This window comes from Dendropsophus ebraccatus, chromosome 9, assembly GCF_027789765.1.
Source record: "Dendropsophus ebraccatus isolate aDenEbr1 chromosome 9, aDenEbr1.pat, whole genome shotgun sequence".
In the NCBI taxonomy this organism is placed as follows: Eukaryota; Metazoa; Chordata; class Amphibia; order Anura; family Hylidae; genus Dendropsophus; species Dendropsophus ebraccatus.
Genome location: NC_091462.1, coordinates 25,913,125 through 25,933,787, shown reverse-complemented (window position 1 = coordinate 25,933,787; position 20,663 = coordinate 25,913,125). Strand labels below are relative to the sequence as shown.

Here is a 20,663-nt window from a genome sequence, read left to right as displayed (position 1 = left end):
CTGGATAACCCCTTGAATATCCAGTGTATAGTAGAGAATATTCTATCATACAAATATCTTGCAGTGGTAAAAAGAGAGAGACTACCGCTTTAAGACTCCTTCTGCTTCTTGGGTGTAGCTGTGCTGACTCTGTTGTATCATATAGGAACTGTCAGATAAATATTCACGGAGGGCAGACTGGTCAGGTGAGTTCAGACAGGGCTTATGTGAGCCGGATTGTTGAGATGCCTTGTCCTTGATGGCCGCCATCCATCCTCTGGCTGTATTTGTCACAATGGCAACCATCTGTACACAGACACTCAACACGGCTGTTCTGTAAATAGCTGTATTACTCTGGATAATGTGAGCTGGAGCCGCGATAGTCTGTTTGTTCTCAGACGTGTAGTAATCCATTTATCAGGACTAGAAGAAACCATTTCCAGTAAGTGACATCAGCATATCCAGCTGCTCGCCGCTCTCCCTCTGCATTATACACCGGGCTACATTTACAGCATATGCCTCCTTAAAGGGAATATTTTTATTGTGCATCCTTTTAGTTTAATTTATTAAAAAAAAAATCTATTTTTTGTTTTTAGTTTCAATATTTGCAAATAAAAAAGTAATTATTACCCCCCCCCCCCCCCCAAACTCTATGGGGGCAGCCATATTGGAGATACACACTTACTTTATGTGCCACAGGCTATGTTTGCTTTATTGCATTAAAATGGGACTCCACTGGAAAAAAAATCATAACTAAAACTAAGTTTGTAATTTAGTTGTAGTTAAAAAATATCTTAAACCTTCCAGTACTTATCAGCTGCTGTATGTCCTGCAGGAAGTGGTGTATTCTCTCCAGTCTAACACAGTGCTACCTCTGTCCATGTCAGGAACTGTCCAGAGCAGTAGAAGTTTTCTATGGGGATTTGCTACTACTCTGCACAGTTGCTGACATTGACAGAGGTGGCAGCAGAGAGCACTATATCAGACTGGAAAGAATACACTGCTTCCTGCAGGATATACAGCAGCTGAGAAGTACTGGAAGACTGAAGATTTTTAAATAGAATTTAAAAATATATAACGTTCTGGTACCAATTGATTTGAAAAGTAATACCCCTTTAATGGACAGAAAAAAGTCTGTAGACTAAGGGTACTATTACACAGAACGATAATTTGCCAAATCGCCCGATTCAGCCAATTATCGTTCTGTGTAATAAAGCCAACGATCCGCTGATGATCGTTGTCATCGGCTGATCAATTGATATAGGTTCTAACCTATAATTTTCAGGCGCCGACCGCGCACTGCTACGTGTAATAGCGGTGCGCGGCTGGCGACTGATGATAAACATTACCTATCCATGCTGCAGGGCTCCTCTTCCTCTCTGCTTCTCCCCGGGTCCCGCACGATCCAGCTTCATTTTCTGAAGCTGGAGCGCGCGGACTCGGGGAGAAGCACAGAGGACGAGGAGCCCTGCAGCCTCGACAGGTAATCTATGCAGTTTAAACAAGGGCTGCAAGGACATCGGTAACGATGTCCCTGCAGCCCTTGTTAAGCGATTATCAGGCCATGTAATGGGCCCAGTAAACTAGGGTCGATCTAGCAGATCGGCACTGGTTTACATTTATTATCAGGCCCCCATCCACCCGTGTAATAGTACCCTTATACAGTTCTCTTTCTCGAGCCCGGCATCTGTATTATGAATTGAACCGTGGGTGTGGCACGTGACCCGCAGCTCTATTCATTACTATGGAGCGACAGAAGGAGAACAGATCTATTCAAAATACAGAAGCCGGGGCCCGATATGGAGATTGTCTGGGGGTACAGAGGTCAGACCCCCGTGATCTCCTACTTTGTTCCTATCCTGTGGATAGGGGAAAAGTTTTATTTTTCCTGGACAACCTCTTCAAATCTTCCAAATCATGGTCCAGTCTACACAGCAAAGCTGACAAGTGGGCTTCAGAAAACTGAAAGGGAGAGGGCGAAAATAAAGTTTAGAAGAGAAAAAAAAATAATAATAATAAAAAAAAAAAATTATATATATATATATATTATATATAGCACCAACAAAAATAAAGTTAATAATAAAAAACCCTAATTGAAATGGTGCTTCATGCGTCATGTACTGACAATCCAGGACCTTTTACACAAATGGTAGTTAACAAGTCATTACGCGTCTTTGTAGACATGTCCAAGATAGATGTGATATTTACCCAGAATATAATTGAGAATTAAATATGTGTTAATTTGTATATGTAATTATTCATAATTACATTAATTAGACGCTAAATAATTAGGAATGGATGAAGGCATACAGTATTTATCCAGATGCCGTGCCTTATGTAGGGAGCTTTAGTGATGTATATGGAAAGCTAAGCTTAGGCTGGGACTCCTTTATCATCTGGCAGTCATCTTGTTCAGACACGACCATTGAGAGGTCTGACATTAAATAGGTCACCACTAGAGATGAGCCAATCTCGAGCATGCTCAGTCTCGAGCATGCTCAGAACCGTCCAAACCGGAGTGTACGGCATTTGATTACTGGTGGCTGAAGAAGTTGGATGCAGCCCTACTGCTGCCTGGAAAACGTGGATACAGTCTATGGCCTATGGCTGTAACCATGTTTTCCAGGCAACCCTAGGACTGCATCCAACTTCTCCAGCCACCGGAAAACATGGATACAGTCTATGGCCTATGGCTGTAACCATGTTTTCCAGGACTCCCTAGGCCTGCATCCAACTTCTTCAAATCGAATGCCATACGCTCCGGTTTGGAAGGACCCTAGCATCCTCTCGATTGGCTCATCTTTGGTTTTCCAGGTGTGTAGCCCTAGATCATCTTTTATTCATTCTCACTTCTTCTTTTTTTCTGTTTTTGGTAATAAATTTTTTTCCAAAAATGTAATTAGTAATATAGTGTAATGGTGGGATCTTCTGTGCATAATAATGATCCTTCATAATGCTCCAAGATGATTTATTTGGAGGATTTGTACAGGTGACAGCTGGGTCACTATAAGGTATACAATTCAGAATAATAAACACAGGTTATTAACCCTTTAACTCTTAATACCCTAAGGGTGCATTCACACGTACAGGATTTGTAGCAGATCTGCTGCAGATTTAAATCTGCACTATGAAATCTGCTGCAGATCCTGTGTATGTGAACGCAACCTTAGGGTAGCTTCACACACACAGTATCGCTACGTATTTTCTGGTGCGGATCCGCAGCAAATTTTATCTAAATAACTGAACACAGCATCAAATCTGCACCATCAAATCTGCTGCGGATTCTGTATGTGTGAATGCACCCTTAAAGTAATATTGTCATTTAAGCTTTTGATATGTCATTCAGATTGTACCAGGTACCATACATTGTAGCAGGTGAGGCTTATGGCAGCGTGCTCCACTCCCTGTCCAACCACAATATCCAGCTTGTAGGCTCCCTAGATAATAGATTTGGGTGCCATGGCTGGACGGGGAGTAGAGATGAGCACAACTCGAGCATGCTTGGGTCTGATGATTTAGCATTTGATTAGCAGTGGCTGAAGTAGTTGGATGTAGCCCTAAAGAGTCTGGGTAGAACATGGATATAGCTGTATCCATGTTTTCAGGGACTCCCTGGAGCTGCTTCCAACTAAGATCTGTTATGCAGATCTTAACAACCTGCCACACTAAACATACCGTCCATACAGTCTGCATGTTATAGAGCAGGAGGAGCTGAGCAGATTGATATATAAAAAGTCTAGGATAACTCGTCATTTATCCATGTCAACCTCTGATAATTCTGAACTAAGTAGTCAAGTGGGCCGTCCTACTCAGTCACTGATTAGGAACGCCCACTTGACTTTAGCCTAGAATGAGCAGAGATTTTATCAATAAAGGACAAGTTATCGTGGAACTTGCCCCACAAACCTATATATCAATCTGCTCAGCTTCTCCTGCTCTATAACCTGCTGCAGGATCGGTTCCCATCAAAATGCAACCACATTACATCCATCCAAAACTGGCCTTGGCGCTTATTCCCACGTCCCATAAATTACAGGCCCTCCGGACGGGGAAGCCCTGTAATCAACTGTTTCCCTGCCCGGCATGATGTATGAACATGTGAGCGGGGAAACTGAATTCTTCGGCACTGTAGTGACAGAGCCGTAGAGATTCAAACAGTTTCCCCACTCCCGGCATGATGTGTCAATATCATGCCAGGAGCAGGGAAACTGTTTGAATTTCTGCAACACTGCAGTGGCACAGCCATGAAGATTCAGTTTCCCCACTCCTGGCATGATGTCTCTATATCATGCCAGGGAATATTATAGCGGTGAAACATTCCATTACTGGGTTTCTCTGTCCGTAGGGCCCGTAATTTACAGGAAGTGGGAATAAGCCCGAAGTCCTATAGCTTTAAACCTCATATAGCCTACATCTACTTATATCACCTGTCCTATTGCTAAGCATTGAATTCTCGAACTGATGGCTTGGAAATCTCTAAGTTAATCTTTCCTCTTTTTCTCTTCCAGATGGAATGATGACCTTGATTGGGGGAAATGAGGTTCAGATGCTGAAACAATCACAGATTTTTCTGAACAATCAAGCTTTATGAATTGACAGTTTTGCACAGGTTCTTGGAAAAAAAAATTGTTATTTATAATGAAATCAACTCGAACTATTTTTGCTATAAGTTCTATGAGGTGCATAAAAAAAAAAACCTTCAATTCATCTAGTGGCTGTTCCCCTGAACAGGTTTATTTTATTATTAAGATTTTTTTATCGAGTAACGTAACACAAGAAAAAACTGAAAAAAAGAGACAGACTATGAGTTTATCTCTGGATATGCACAGGTGGCCATGTCTTTGAATACATGTGCATGACGGAATTTTTTTTGTGTTATTTTTATTTTATATTTTTTCTCTTTTTTAAATTTTTTGATGAGATTTTTTCTGTTTTTAACTTTTAAGGATGACTTTATTTTTCCAGTTTTGTTTTTCGTTTGTTTTTTTTTATTTTTATTTCTTCCTGAAGGTTAACAATTTTACTGGCAAGAAACCAGGGAAGCAGGTCATTACAAAGTTCAATACTCCTGGTTTCTAAAAAAAAAAAAAAAAAAAAAATTTAATTGGTTACAATAAACAGGCGTCTTTTTTGATGCCTCTGTGCTTGCAGTGTGAGTGTTGCTGTAGTGCAGTGTTGCAGTTGCTGTCCGTTCTGACTCCTTGTAATTTTTTCTCATAGCGTGAAGTGTCTTATCTTTTTTCAATGAATTCCAATTTGCCTTAAAACTTTTAATGCTGTAGCTTTTTTTTTTTCCTCCACGTAATTAATAGAAAAAAATTCTAAAAAATTTCAAAAAAAAATTATAAAACTACAAAAAAAAAAAGTATAGATTGCTTTTGACCAAGTAAGCTGGTCGATTATGCCTTGTAAAACAGCAGCATAGGGCTTTTAAAATGTAGTCAATAAAATTGCTGAAAAAAAATGGCTTTTTAATGTGTAGTAGATGTTTTTAATTATGTTTTTTTTTTCACGTAATGTATGGTAGTGGAAAAAAAGCGGCGGGTGGGCGGGGAGGAGGGATGATGTTTTGTGTGAAACACATTTTTTGACTGGGATGTTTTAATAGAATCAGTTGTTTGTAAGGCCTTATGCCGATAATTTGCTCTGGTAGTCTAAGCGATTTTAGGAAATCTGCTGTAAGATGCAATGTAAAAACTTTTTTGCTTTTTTTTTTTTTTTCCCCCTTCCGGATAACTTAATGTTTTAGTGTCAGTAGAATATAGGAAATGGGATAGGGGGATTTGTCAGTGAATGTGTTGAAATTCTTTTTTTTTTTTTTTTTTTAACCTTTCTCGCTCTTTTTTTTTTTTTTTTTTTTTTTTTTTTTCTTTATACAAGTAATGATAGTGCTTTAGATAGTTGATTGTGCTCAAACCAAGCAAACAAAAAAGTGCTGTTACAGCATCATGGCAAAAAGCTAAAGGACTTAAAAAAAAAAAAAAAGCTGAGATATAAGCTGAATCGTCAATGCATTGGGTACTCGCTCTCTATTAGGTGAAATAAAATAAAAATAAAAACTAAAAAAAAAGACTTGGCACTTTTTAAAGGTAACTTTACCAAAGAACAAAGAGCCAGTAACCAATCTTTCAGATTATTCTCAGCAATGAAATTTTTCTGTACTCTTTATTTTTTGCCGGACCAGTTTGCTGTTAGGAGAATGTGCCTTTTTTTGTACATTTGCATTTTTTTTTAATAGTTTTAGTAGATGTATGGACACAATATAAAAGCATGAAGGAAGACTTGGATCCAAGCAGTGCCACACTTCACGTCATCACTACAAGTATTAATTGTAAAGTAAATAAAATAAATAAAATTACAAAAAAAGTTTTTGAAACTATGAAATTTCTGATTGGCCAAATACTGCATTTTAGTTATATGTATACATTTATTATATATTCACACACCATTGTAGTAACACGTTAGATCAATCACTGCTTCTATTATGGCTTTTTATGGTTTTATTCTAATAGCATATGTAAAGGAAAAAAAAATTATGTTGTCTTCCAAAACTGTGTACTTGCCTGGTCAGCAGTGTGATCAGTTATCTACCTCAAAACTTTATTTCCTTTTTTTATTGGGACAGGTTGCTGGCACTGCCTGTTTCCACTGACCAAATCCTCCTAGCTGGAGCTAGGGCTAAGCAGTTTTAAGGACATTTTTTTTTCTTTTCTGTTTTTGAATTTTATGAATTTTTTTTTTTTTTTTACTATTTTAAGTATTTTAGTATTAAAACTGCATGTATTTGACTTTAGCCAGTGGAGACATTTCATAGTTTCAAAAGTAATTGCTGCTCTGAGTTTAGATTTTAGATAAAAAATACATATTCACAAGAAGTGTATTGTGTTATTTTTTTTTCTTAATTTTATTTTTTGCAGAGGAATTTTAAAAAAATTAAAAAAAAAAAAGTTGTGGTATAATTGGTTCAAAGCTCCCTGGTTAAATATTGCTTTAATGAAAACACCTTTTCCGCTTTTGGGGTGGGTTTTATCATTGCAAATGGTAAATTGAGCCCCCTCAAAAGCAGTCGAGAATGAACGTTCAGACATGCAGCAATTTTTTTTCTTCTATAAAAATTCTGTCATCCTCTAAATTTTAGTTTTTTTGGATTTTATTTCATGAAAATTGGGCAAAATTTGCAATATTATAAGTAGTCCCATCATTCAGACCGATTTGAGGAGAATTAAACAGTGCTGCAGGTGTCTGAACAAGGTGCCATACTTTGTGTCTGGGTAAGATTTGGAACGTAAAAAAAAAAAAAAAACATAACCTCTGTACATAAAAATCAGTTAAACATCACATAGTAGACAGCCATTAAATTATAAAAAATTAATTTATGAAGAAAGACCTTTTGTACAGATTGAAAAAAGATTTTCATAGAGATATCTATATGATCAAGAGAGTTAATTTTTTATTTTTGTTTTACTAGTGCCACAAACTTGCCAGTGGTAACTTATTTGTCCGGTTCAAGACAACTCTGTAGTTATTGTTAAACGCCAAAATAAAATTTTTGAACTGTAAATTTGATTAGATTGTTAGCTTTTTTTCTGTTTTTTGTTTCTTTTGAAAACTTTTGAATAAAAAAGATCCAAAAGAAAAAAATGACTACTTTTATTTATTTATGGATGTCTAAAACAATGCATTTGGTGTTTTCACATCGTTTTTTTTTTTTTTAAATAGTTTTCAACTCATGTTGAGCGGTGTTGACCTGTCAAAATGTTTAGGTTCGGCAACGTTATCCAAACCCGAACGTTCAGCCTTTGATTCCCCGTGGCTGCAGAATTTGGGTGCAGCTATAGGGAACCCTGGAAAACATGGCTATAGCCTATGGCTGTATCCATGTTTTTCTGGCAGCCCTAGGGCGAGATCCATGGCTGAATGTTCGGGTTCGGATAACTTTGCCGAACTCGAACATTTTGACATGTTCACTCAACACTAGTAGGGATGGCCCAAGGGTCTCAACAGGGCATGAGCCTATGCTTCTGCAGATGTTGGAGGAGGTTCCCTTGGGGCCCACACTGATCACAGTATGCTGGTTCATGGCTTTCAAAATGCCCTTAACGGACTTGTTCAGATTAGAAAGACATGGCCGCTTTCTTCCAGAAACAGCACCACTCTTGACTCCAGTTTAGATTGGATTTTGCAAGTCCGGTCCATTGAAGTGAATAGAGCCTTAATGCAAAACCACAACCAAACTGGAGACAAGACTGATGCTATTTCAGGAAGAAATCGGCCATGTCAGTGTAGAGTGGACAAACGTCAAGACACCACAGGTACAGAGTGAGTATTTACATTGATATAATGGAGGTACATAAATTTCAACAGATCTTAAGCGGTTTTAAGCGAGTTACAGGTGGTTGCTGGTGGTGGAAGAGTGTACAGTGTGTGAGAGAGTTTTGTTTAGGGCCCTATTATACGGAAAGATTATCGTGTGAAAAATCCTTAAATCCTTCGAATTTAAACGATAATCGTTCTGTGTAATTGCAGGCAACAATCGAAAAATCGTTCATATGTCGTTGATATAGATCTGAGCCTAAAATTGTTAATCGTTCGCTGTAATTCCACCTTCTTCGCTTAAGTTCTGCATTTGTTCACTAATCGTTCAGTGTAATTGCACATTGTTCATTGTTTTTCTGGGATGAGAAGGAATAAACGATCTTAGTAACGATCGCAATAACGATCATAGTAACGATGAACGATTTCAGGTTAACGATAAACAATCTTGTTTGCGATCGTTTATCGTTAGTTATTAATCGTTAAAAATCGCTCAGTGTAATAGGACCCTTAGAGTGCTATTACACGGATAATCGGCCCGATTTGGCCGATTATCGCTCCATGTAATAAATACAATGATCAGCTGATGACAACGATCATCAGCTGATCGTTGATATAGGTTTGGACCTATTTTCGTTGGGCGCCGACCGCGCACGGCTACGTATAATAGCGGTGCGCGGACGGCAACTGACGATATACATTACCTATCCACGTTCCAGGGCTGCTGCTGCGGTCTTCTTCTCCCCGCGTCCTGCGCGCTCTAGCTTCAGAGTGGCCTGTGAGCTGACAGGCCGCCTGGCCAATCACAGGCCGTGGCGGTCCTGGCCTGTGATTGGTTGAGCGGCCTATCAGCTAACAGGCCACTCTGAAGTTAGAGCGCGCAGGACCCGTGAAGAAGAAGACCGCAGCAGCAGCCCTGGAACATGAATAGGTAAAGTTTATAGTTAAGCAAGGGCTGCAAGGACATCGGTAACTATGTCCCTGCAGCCCTTGTTTAACGATTATCGGGCCGTGTAATAGGTCCAGTAAACGAGCAACGATCTAGCAGATCGCAGCTCGTTTACAGGGCCCACATTGGCCCGTGTAATACCACCCTTAGTCTACCACTGCTCCATGGTTATCTTCTGCTCTGAAGGATGATCACATCAGTTGCTCCTATTGGGAAGACTTGCTTGGAGTGGACTTGAGCTGCAGATTCCTATTGGAGGATGCAGGTCTCCGTAAAGATGGTAGCCATGAGTACTTGTCCCCATTAGCATCACAATTTAATTACTATTATTTAATTACCTGAATCTCAATACTGAATATAAGTGTGTGATGCGCATGGGGTTAATTCTTCACCACCGGCCAATCACATTAAAAGTCAAAAAGACCGCTTCTCCATGTGGACTGACCTTTTCAAAGAGTATGTCCAGTAGCATTTCCCATTTATGTTAATGGAACAGCTTCTCTCTATTGCCTATGTCTATGGGGCTTACTGCAAAGCACATCTCTGTATGCTGCCTAAAACAGCTCTGGCAAGATGCCCCTAGAATAATGTACAAAAGAATTAAATAAAACATTACAATCATCAACTAGAAGCAGATAAGATGAACAGAACAGTGTCTGCATCTATTCAGTAAAACTACATTCTGTATGATACATTCCCTTCAAGTGAAAAGTAAATCTAAATGGAATATTTACTGTATTTTGAGAGTCGCGCTCCAAGCTGCCATCTACAAAGATGTATGGGAGAGCAGATCTCCTGTGCAAGATGGAAAAGGGGCCTAATCCTGAGTTGGGAGCTCCCATTAAAAAAAGTTATTTTGAAAAGTGTACAACCCCTTTAAAGGGGAAGTCCAGCAAAAAAAAATTTTTAAGTATTGTATTGGCCTCCAAAAGTTATACAAATCACCAATATACACTTATTACGGGAAAGGTTTATAACGTTTTTCCTGCACTTACTACTGCATCAAGGCTTCACTTCCTGGATAACATGGTGATGTCACTTCCTGGATAACATGGTGATGTCACTTCCTGGATAACATGGTGATGTCACAACCCGACTCCCAGAGCTGTGCGGGCTGTGGCTGCTGGAGAGGATGATGGCAGGGGGACACTGAGGGACACAGGGCACTGGAGGGACACGGAGCATCATCCTCTCCAGCAGCCACAGGGGGCACTAGAGGGTAGCACATAGGGTACCTATAGTATTATGGGACTGAAGAAAAGAAAGGTATAAAAACACTTGCTAAATTTTTTCCAGTGAAATTGGTCTTTTACGTTGAGGTGCACTGGTTTATAAATACATGTACAGCAGGGGTAGGGAACCTTGGCTCTCAAACTGTCGCAAAACTACAACCCCCATCATGCCTGGACAGCCAAAGCTAAAGCTTGTAGTTTTGCAGCAGCTGGAGAACCAAGGTCCCTTACCCCTGATGTGGGGTATAATATACTAGATCCTTCTAAAGTGAGTCCTATAGTAACAGATGCATAAATGTTGATACATGATAAATAAATATAGGAAACATCTATTTTACCATATGAAACAAAGTCATTTCTAGCAACATAACTTTCTGCGGTGCCCACTACTGTTCTTTTCATTCCCTCTCAACATCTACCTAATGTGCCCAGTGTTAAAAGAATCATCTGCCTTGTAAAATAGCACAAATCACTCTGTATCCTGTATACAAAAGGATCTAGGAGGTGGAGCTAAGCAACTGAGCATGTGCGACCAGTAACACTGGCCACATTACGTTGACTTTGTGAGGGAATCAAAACACCACCAGGGGGCACTATAACAAGTATGTAGGTGCAATACACAAGGACTATCTGTTTTTGAAGGAATCTGTCAGCACCCAGGTCCTACCTAAGGTGCTGACAGTGTGCTGTAGCTAGCAGTCCCTTAGTGAGCATGGGATCTTTTGGTAATTTGTCCGTGCAGTGGATCATGCACAATCCTACTGTAATGAAGAGTCATCACTCACCACTCCTTCCTCTTCATAAATAATGAATGCTGCCCGAACTCCTGCTCGCATAGCTATCAGCTGTCTCTGATTGCAGATCAGTCCTCCTGTAGGCAGGTTATGTCTGAAAGAAACACTCAGATATACAGTGGTACCTCGGTTCTTGAACTGCTCGGTTCCCAAACTGCTTGTAACTCAAACTGTATTTTCAAGAAAAGTTTGCGTTGGTTCTCAAACTCTGCTCGGTTCTCAAACACTTTTCGGGCCCCCAGTCTTGAAGTACTCTGTATCTGAACGTTTTTGCGAGCGTCAGTGGTGGGTTGTTCGTGGTGAGTTTAGCACTGGTGAGGCTTCACATACAGTACAGTACTATAGAAGACTGCTGGAGTGCATATACAGTACAGTCAGTGCACCACCATCTCCCATGCATTACAGTGCTGGGGTGGGGGGGACTCTATACAGTAAAAGATGAGTGAGGAGTTAGTGACTTCTGTACTATAATTGCTGGTTTTGTTTCTTGTGTATAATGTCCTGTACAGTATATAGTGCTGTACTGTAGAGAGGACACTGGGCACTATACAATGTAATATATGGGTACTACTGTAGGCAATTATTGGTGTGTGCTGGAACCAATTAAACACAGTTACATTATTTTCGATGAGAAGACACTGCTCGGTTCTCAAACTACTCGGTTCTCAAACTAACTTCTGGAGCCAATTAAGTTCGAGAACCAAGGTACCACTGTAGTTGAATCTCTAACCTCTAAATGTTTTGGAGCTGTGGTCTAGGGGTAACTCACCTGTCTAGAGACCTGCCTGCAGATCATCGCTTATATTTCTCTGTGCATGATAATATAGCATTAAATATACACTTGGTTAGTGGTCGGTTAGATTCCAGACTTTCGCTCATCAATTATTTAAAATTTGGCAAGAAAAAAATTAAATTTTTTTTAACGGGCAATTTAAGTAAAATAACCTAATTTGGATCCTTTTTTTTTTTTTAAGTATTTTTTGAGAATGACCATGTATTACCATGTATCGAACTAATGTAAAAATCCGGAGTGCAGCACATGAAGGGCGGATGGTGTAGTGGTAATGACACTTGTTAGACACCAGGGGGCTGCAAGAGACTTTCTGAATTATCCTGTGAGGCATTGGACACATGATGACATGACAGCTGCTCCCATGAGCTGTGCTGAAAATACCACTGGATCTGGGTGTCTGTTACTTTCACTGTTACTTTTCAGATCGGAAAATAAAGTTTGTGGCTCAATAGAAGAGAGAATGTATTAAAGATTAACCAGGATGTTTCATAATGAATCCCGCCACCATTATACACTTTACTTCCTTATACTTTATTGACCTTACTACTTGCAGGTATAGGAGCATTTACAATAAATACAATGTGGATGTAGATAAAACTATCATTAATATTCATGTCTGTGGCCGGTGAGTGCAGCCACTTTACTCTCATAGCTACAGGTGTATAACATGACTCTATTCCGTCTCCATAGACATAGCATAGAGGATATATACATATTAGGGTAGGTCATAGTGAGGAACTCAGTCTGACACTTAAAGGGGTTATACACCTAAGATCCTAAAAATAAAATGCTAGCTGGTCTCACTCACCAAGTCCCCCTGAGTATTTTAAGCCGCCTCCCATCTTTCTATCTGCTGCCATTCCGGAGTTTGGGTGGGTTCACACTACAGAATTCTCGCGGATAAACTCCGTGGAATTCCGCAGTATGTCCGCGCGCATGGCCGCGGGCCTTTCCGCCGGCTTCATAGACACCATTCTATGGGCCGGCGTATTCCCCTATCCGCCGAAAGAAGTGACATTTTACTTCTTTCGGCGGATAGCGGAATATGCCGGCCCATAGAATCGTGTCTATGAAGCCGGCGGAAAGGCGCCCAGATGTGCGGGCGGACAGCCGACTGAATTCCGCGGAGTTAATCCGCGAGAACTCCGTAGTGTGAACCCTATCTTGGATATAGATAGTCTCTAAGAAAAACTTGTAAGGGTTTACAAGTTTTTCTTAGAGACTATCTATATCCAAGATAGGAAACTACATTTCCCATCATGCATTTCCCTGATTGGTCCATTTGTGTACTCGCCCCCTTGGCTTTCTTTCCTGCCCGCTGCTGTCATTACTATTGCACAGTAAACACAGGACTGTTTTTTTTCACTGATTTTGCATCACATCACCCCAGTATGTATTCCATACTAGCTGATGATGTAGCAGAGCTGATGTGCGCATGGTGTAGCTATGTGCTGCATAATGGCCATCTGTTTGCTGGGGGTGTAGAGTAGGTTTAGATCTCTGCTTTCTGACTGTGAAAGAAAATATTCTAGTTCCATCCAGACTCTAAGGCTAGGTTTACATATATAGGATGCACCCGCTTCCGGTTTTTTTTTTTAACTGACCACAACTGATGTCACAACTGCTGCCAAAAAGGCATCAGTTATCATAAGGTTTTTCATGCTTTTTTTTTTTAAAATAAAAACCATCAGTTACAATCAGTTGCCATAAGTTTATCTATTTTATGGGGCAGCAGTACAGGAGTAGATGGCGCCCTGTGAGGTGTACCTCTAAAGTTGTCTACTTTAGGGGTACACCTCACAGGGGGCCATCTACTATAGGGTCAGCTGCTACAGAAGGCAGAATCAGAGCAGGTGAACTACTAAAGAGGGGGAGGGGGGCAACTCATATCAGAGCCCTCTACTGGGGGCAGCAGGACATGGGGACATCTCCTATACAGTGCTGCCCCTCCTGCCAGGGGCCACTGTGCTGCAGGGCTGGGGTCACAAGGGTTAATGGGGGGAGGAGGCGGCTGGGGACACCCTTCCTATGAGTGCCGGAGGCCAAAGCCGAACGGTGCATATATGCATGCGTTGGTACCGACAGGGCCTCCAGCGCTCCATGGACTTCAATGGATGCGGCTGCCGCATCACCCGGCCATCGGTGCGTCAGGATGCTACAGGATATGTTCTGCCGCACAACGTGTCCAGCGATGCGGTGGCACTTTTTGCATGTCGCATGCTTAGAACTGTCCCATTGAAAACAATAGGAACAGTTTAAAGATGCGCTTCCCTCCGGCACTTTTCTCCTGCATCGGAGGGAAATGCCGCTGCACCGCTGGATGAATGTAAACCCGGCCTAAGAACATCCATAACACCAACAATAAAGAGCTGAGATACAAAGACAAGTACATGTGCCTGCACTCACTGACAGCAAGCAGACATAGAACTATAACTTTTCATATTACAGAAACCTAGGCTCAGGGACACATGTAAGTCTATGGAAGCAGCACAGGTGCATGAAGATGATGCAGATAATATCTCCTGGAGGTCTGGTCACCAAGTCAATAGACAGGTAACCCGTTCCCCAGAGAAAAGATCACATGTCCTCAGACCACAAGGGAGAGGGGAAGAGGGAGCTGAGTGTGGTCTGAGTGGATCCAGCGTAGAAAATTTTACATGTCCAGAGCAGATAAGAATGAGATAAAAGGGTGCAAGATAGGTTATACATGTAAATTAGACATAGGGTGGTATTGGGAAGGGGGATTGTTTAGAATATTTTTTTTTATTACCTGGATAACCCCTTACAGTGAAGCCAGTCTTTTCATAAACACCCACCCGCCCTGGAGCACTGGGGGCGGCCTGCCAACCCTACAGTGTGACACGGCTCCATTAGAATCAATGGAGCCGCATTACACAGGGGATGGGATAAGGTTAAAAAAAAAAAAAGCACAGCTATGAACTTGATGGTACATTCAATTTAATATTCCAATTTATTCCAAATTATTGATTGGTTACATATTACAAAAACACTGGAAAACACGATGCGTTTCATGCACACATTCTAAGTCCATGTATAATCCCCTCTTCCAATACTTGGGTAAAATCATGTTCTCCTGTTGGTTGAACACCGCTGGTAACCTCAGTGCTTACACTAGAGGGCACATTGATGTAAGTAATAACTCATGGACGTCTCTGCCTGACTCCTGGCCGTGTCACATACATTACTACATTAATAGTCATCTCCATAAAGGAGAGATGGGTTCCACAGCGCCTCCTCTCTGCGCCTCCTCCTCTCCATTTACTATTCTGCATTTAGTGACTATATCACACAGTTTAGTTATTGATGCTTCTCGTAACACAATAGCTTCATGCTATTAGTTATGGCTGTAACTTTATTAGAAATTATAAGCCCTAGCAAGTCATTGGCTTCGGCTGTCCAGGCTAGTGATGAGCGATGTGATGTTCGTAAATCTTCATATGTACATGGCGCTAATTGTTCGTGTTCGCCAATCAAACAATTTGTTGGCTGATCGGAATGGTTAGAATGATCATTTCTAAACATGCGAAAGTTTATCTTGTGATGTACGTAACTGTTTAAGTTTCCGCCCACCAATTTTAAAGAGCCAATGAACGTGTGGGGAAGGAAGGGCACATCAGGTAATGTAGTAGCCATGTTCACTACTGGCATTACTGTGATTGGCTGTACGATTAGCTTCATTACATACGTTACTTACATTCTATAAAACCACGACACTGAGGCGAATTTTCTAACGGTCTTTCCTGATTCTAGTGCCGTTCAGTAGGGAGAGTGACACGAGCAGGGACAGCATCTGAATTTAATTGGGCAGCAATATTCACAGTGGTCAGTCAGTCAGTGTAGGGAGGGAGAGCTGACTGAGTAGGGCTTAGAACGTTGTGAAATTGTCAGTGTAGGGAGGGAGAGCTGACTAAGTAGGGCTTAGAACGTTGTGAAATTGTCAGTGTAGGGAGGGAGAGCTGACCGAGTAGGGCTTAGAACGCTGAGAAATTGTCAGTGTAGGGAGAATGACAGAATCCAGGGTTTTAGCACTATAAGAATTCATTTCTTAACCCTGTAGTGACCAGGCGCCCATTATATTCCATCCTGTCCATACGCACGGGCGAATAAAAGATACGTTAATGCTACGCACCTTGTAATCGCTCCACCATTGTGTATTTGCTTTGCACCTGATAATCTGTACGCACAGAAACATACGCTTCTACTGTACATTCGTTATATGTTTGTGGATGTTCGACGAGCACGAACCGAACCGATCACAATCATTTTTTTGGAATCTGAACCGAACATCGGGATGTTCGCTCATCACTAGTCCAGAGATGATGGATGTAGTTTTGCAATAGCCCGAGGGCCGCAGGTTCCCTATCCCTGAGCTACCCCCCATAAGTATAGCTGCAGTGACCATAGCAGTTTCTATGGGACCCACTGAAGTGCAAGAACATTGGGGAGATGCATTGCGCTGTCTCATATTAAGAGTCCATTTGCTGCTCATAGTTTGTCACAATTGGTACAGTTTTAAATGGGCTCTGACTTGTGTAAAAGCATTAAGAAATATGTACTCACCTGCCCTGATCCAAAAGTGTCCGGTCCTGCTGCACAGCATTTCCTTAGCTTGACGCAATGAAAACCTGCTCGGCCAATCACGAGGGAGACAAGTCCAAGTAATGGCCATTGATTGGCTGAGCAGACAATTCCTTGTGATGAGACCATGAAGTGCTGAGCAGTGGGACCAAGAACTGTAGGAATGTGGCGAGGGACTGTGAGGGGAGGAGGTGAGTACACACTTTAGTATTTTTTAACCCGAGTTTGAGTCTATACAAACATTAATAGAACATCTCTACAGACATGGAACTCTATTCCGATAAAGGGACTTGACCCTTAGACATGATAACATTTTATTACTCTATGTACAGACATTGAACGTTACACCTTCAACGTGACCAGCGGCCATCATCATCATCGAAGTATTCCCCTTTCCTCCGCATGTTACATTTACTCATCTCTCACAATGACGCTATTATATTAAGGCTCATAGACAGAATACCACAGCTTCCCAGCCAGGGTTGGCATCCTTCTGTACGTTTCCGGACAATGGAGGGAAATTTCAAGCGTCTATAAAAGAAAAAAAAAGACGTATTCTCGATTTTTCCAGATATTGTAATTAACTTTTTTGCAGGTCACTGTTGGTTGATATCAGTATTCTGTGCTATAACCACTGTATTACCTATACTCTCCATCATTCATCATGGTTCCCCTATCTGTCTGTAAAAAACATGGTTATAGGGGATTTTTTTTTGTACGTTGACCAAGAAAGAGACCCAAACATCCAGGTTAGCAGTGCTGATCCGGAAGCAACCCTTCATGACAGGTACACTTTAAGATCTCACCTATCGTTAGGTAAAGGCAGGCAGGAGAAGAGCACAGCAGAGTGCTTCACTCTGGGGTAAGGGGTAAGGTTCTATAGTAAGTCTACAAGGACACCACCTCCAATAACTGATAATAGAGCGGCATTTTTTTTCCTTTTAAAAAAAAGAGCTATTTTGCAAAATTTAGGTCACAGAAAGTGACTGTCTGATAGATACCATTATTTTAAATTTCTTAAAGGGGTTGTTCACCAATAATTTTCTTTCTTTCAAATTAACTGGTGCCAGAAAGTTCCAGAGATTTGTAATTTACATCTATAAAAAAAAAAAATCTGGTGTCTTCCAGTACTTATCAGCTGCTGTATGTCCTGCAGGAAGTGGTGTATTAATTCTGTCTGATACAGTGCTCTCTGCTGCTACCTCTGTCCATGTCAGGAACTGTCCAGAGCAGTAGAAACCCCCCGTAGAAAATCTCTCCTGCGCTCCAGACTGAAGAGAATACACCACTTCCTGCAGGAGATACAGCAGCTGATAAGTACTGGAAGACTTGAGATTTTTTAATAGAAGTAAATTACAAATCTATGCCACTTCATGGTACCAGTTGATTTGAAAGATTTTTTTTCTTTGTGAACTAACCCTTTAATGTTAAGTCAATTGGTCGCCCTCCTGGCAGTCAATATGAATGAGAAAACCCTTTTCATATTTTAGAGAGACACATGTTATGGAACTTTTTTTTCTATAGCATAAAACAGGATCTGATATCAGCGAGAAAGGAAGTAGCTATCTTCTTCTCCAATTTTGGTTTCAATAGAAATCAATAGGGAAGAATGCAGAACTGACTTAAAATTGATGGGATTTTAATTTGTTCCTTTTTAAACCTTGCAGCATATCAGATTCCTCTATGAGAAAGTCATCACACTGATTATTCCTGAAGCAGGCGCTCAGGATGAAGCGTTATAACGACAGAAATGCAATTAGACATAGATGCAATATAAATTATTATATATAACCAAGGGAAAGTCTGGTGGAGGGGGGGTTAAAATATATTACGGACCGGGAGTGTGGGGGGGGGGGGGGGGCGGATAAAAATGAAGTCATAATCACCTGTCCCGGTGCCGCTTCCCGCTCCTGGGCCCCGCCGCCTGTCTTGTGAGCTCCCCTGCGGCTAAGTCACAATCTGGCTAACGGATGCCCTGCTCAGCCAGTCAGTGAGTGGGGCGGGACATCGCTGCAGTCACTGATTGGCTGAGCAGGCTAAATCCCGGGTTGTGGCGTATCGGGAACATTGGAAAAGATGACAGACGGCGGGAGCTCAGTAATGCTGGGCACAGCGGGCTACAGGAGTGGTAAGTATATTGGCTTTCTTATTTCATCCCCTGCCCCTAAAGGATTTTTACCCCCTCACCAGACTTATCCAGGATTGGATAAAACACAGCTACTTTCTTGCAAAAACAGCGCCACCCCTGTTCCCAGGTTGTTGGGGGTATTACAATTCATCTCAATTCAACTCATCTCAATGAAACTGAGCTGCAATACAACACCCAAAGAGTTGCCGGTTACTGGAAGAAAGGGGCCATGTTTTTCTAAGGCTTAAAGTGACGCTGTCACCCCCTTTTTGCACCCTGACTTCTCTACACAGGTGTAAAGGGTAAATTTAGCAGTTTTCATACCTTATTTTATATCATACATCATGGTGCTTGTTTAAGTAAAAAGTCATCTTTTATCATCCGCAGATCGTGCTAAGTGGGCGGGGCTTCAAGGCATTAGCGCCACCTAGCCCTGCCCACAGCACCACTATGGTCTTTGAGGGGCGGGGCCTATGTGTCGATGATGTCACAGAGGGGGTGGTTCCAACAGTGGTGCTGTGGGCGGGGCTACATGGCGCTGTTGCAGTGAAGCCGCGCCCACTTAGCACAATCTGCAGTTGATAAAAGATGACTTTTTACTTGAACAAGCACCATGACGTATGATATAAAACAAGGTATGAAAACCGCTAAATTTACCCTTTATACCTGTGTAGAGAAGTCAAAATGCAAAAAGGGGAGGACAGTGTCACTTTAAAGAGGGCAAAGACAGGCCAAACTCTGCAGGACAGCGAGGGAATTTATATGTCTATTGTTGCAGGAAAAAACACTATCATAGCCAGATTCAGCACCTTGAACAATGTCGCTTTCTCATGAAAAAGTTTTTTTTTTATATAAACTTTTTTAGCATGATAAAAATATTCTCAGATGTTCATCCCAGTCACTTTGTCTAATCCTATTGTACTTATAATGTCATATTGCCCTTTGATGTGTGACCTATATCGGACCTCCACATCAGTTCACACAGGAGGATTTCCCCAGACATGACGGGTATTTCTGCCCCTTTTGTTCAGCTGTTCTCCTGTTCATTTGAAGTGTCCACGGACATGTGAAACGCTGTACATTCATCTAGTCCTGTACGGAGCTGCTGCACGGCTTCACGTTAGATAAAACGCTATTAATCATAACACGGGAAGATTAGAGAGTAACCAGATCCAGCAGTCACACACCCGGCATAGGGAAATAGAAGAAATAAATCTAGGACAAAACTGACAATATGGCGGCCCAAAGAAGAATGAGGGGGAATTTATCATTTGGTGGCCTTCCTGCCAATTTCAGTTTATCACCTTATTTTTCGTTCAGCAGAAAAAAAAAAAAAAAAAATATATATATATATATATATATATATATCTATATATATATATATTTTAAATAGTTTCAGAAAGTTATATAGATTTGAAATCTAATTCTGTTTAAAAATCTAACAGTGCTCTCTGCTGCCACCTCTGTTTGTATCAGGAACTGTCCAGAGTAGTAGCTAATCTCCATAGAAAACTTGGACAGTTCCTGACATGGACAGAGGTGGAAGCAGAGAGCAGTGTTTCAGGCTAGAAAAAAATACACCACTTTCTGCAGGAAGCACAGCAGATGATAAGTACTGAAAGACTTGAGATTTTTAAATAGAAATAGATGACAAATCTATATAACTTTCTGAAACCAGTTCATTTAAAGTAACACTGTCACCCCCTTTTTGCATCATGACTTCTCTACACAGGTGTAAAGGGTAAATTTAGCAGTTTCATATCTTATTTTATATCATACGTCATGGTGCTTGTTCCAGTAAAAAGTGAGCTTTTATGATCAGCGGATTGTGCCCTATGCGCCACTTAGTACGCCCCCAGTGCCACTGCTGGCCCCA

General features: G+C 41.2%; 1 protein-coding gene across 8 annotated transcripts in view; it reads left to right on the top strand.

Moving 5' to 3' along the window:
* Nucleotides 1-6,938, top strand: part of RBMS1 (RNA binding motif single stranded interacting protein 1) — a 294,933-nt gene extending 287,995 nt beyond the window's left edge. For all 8 annotated transcript variants that reach the window (XM_069982799.1, XM_069982796.1, XM_069982793.1 and 5 more), the window contains exon 14: nucleotides 4,488-6,938. The gene's annotated coding sequence lies outside the window, so the exon portion shown is untranslated. The remainder of the gene's footprint in view (nucleotides 1-4,487) is intronic.
* The last annotated feature ends 13,725 nt before the right edge of the window (nucleotides 6,939-20,663 follow it).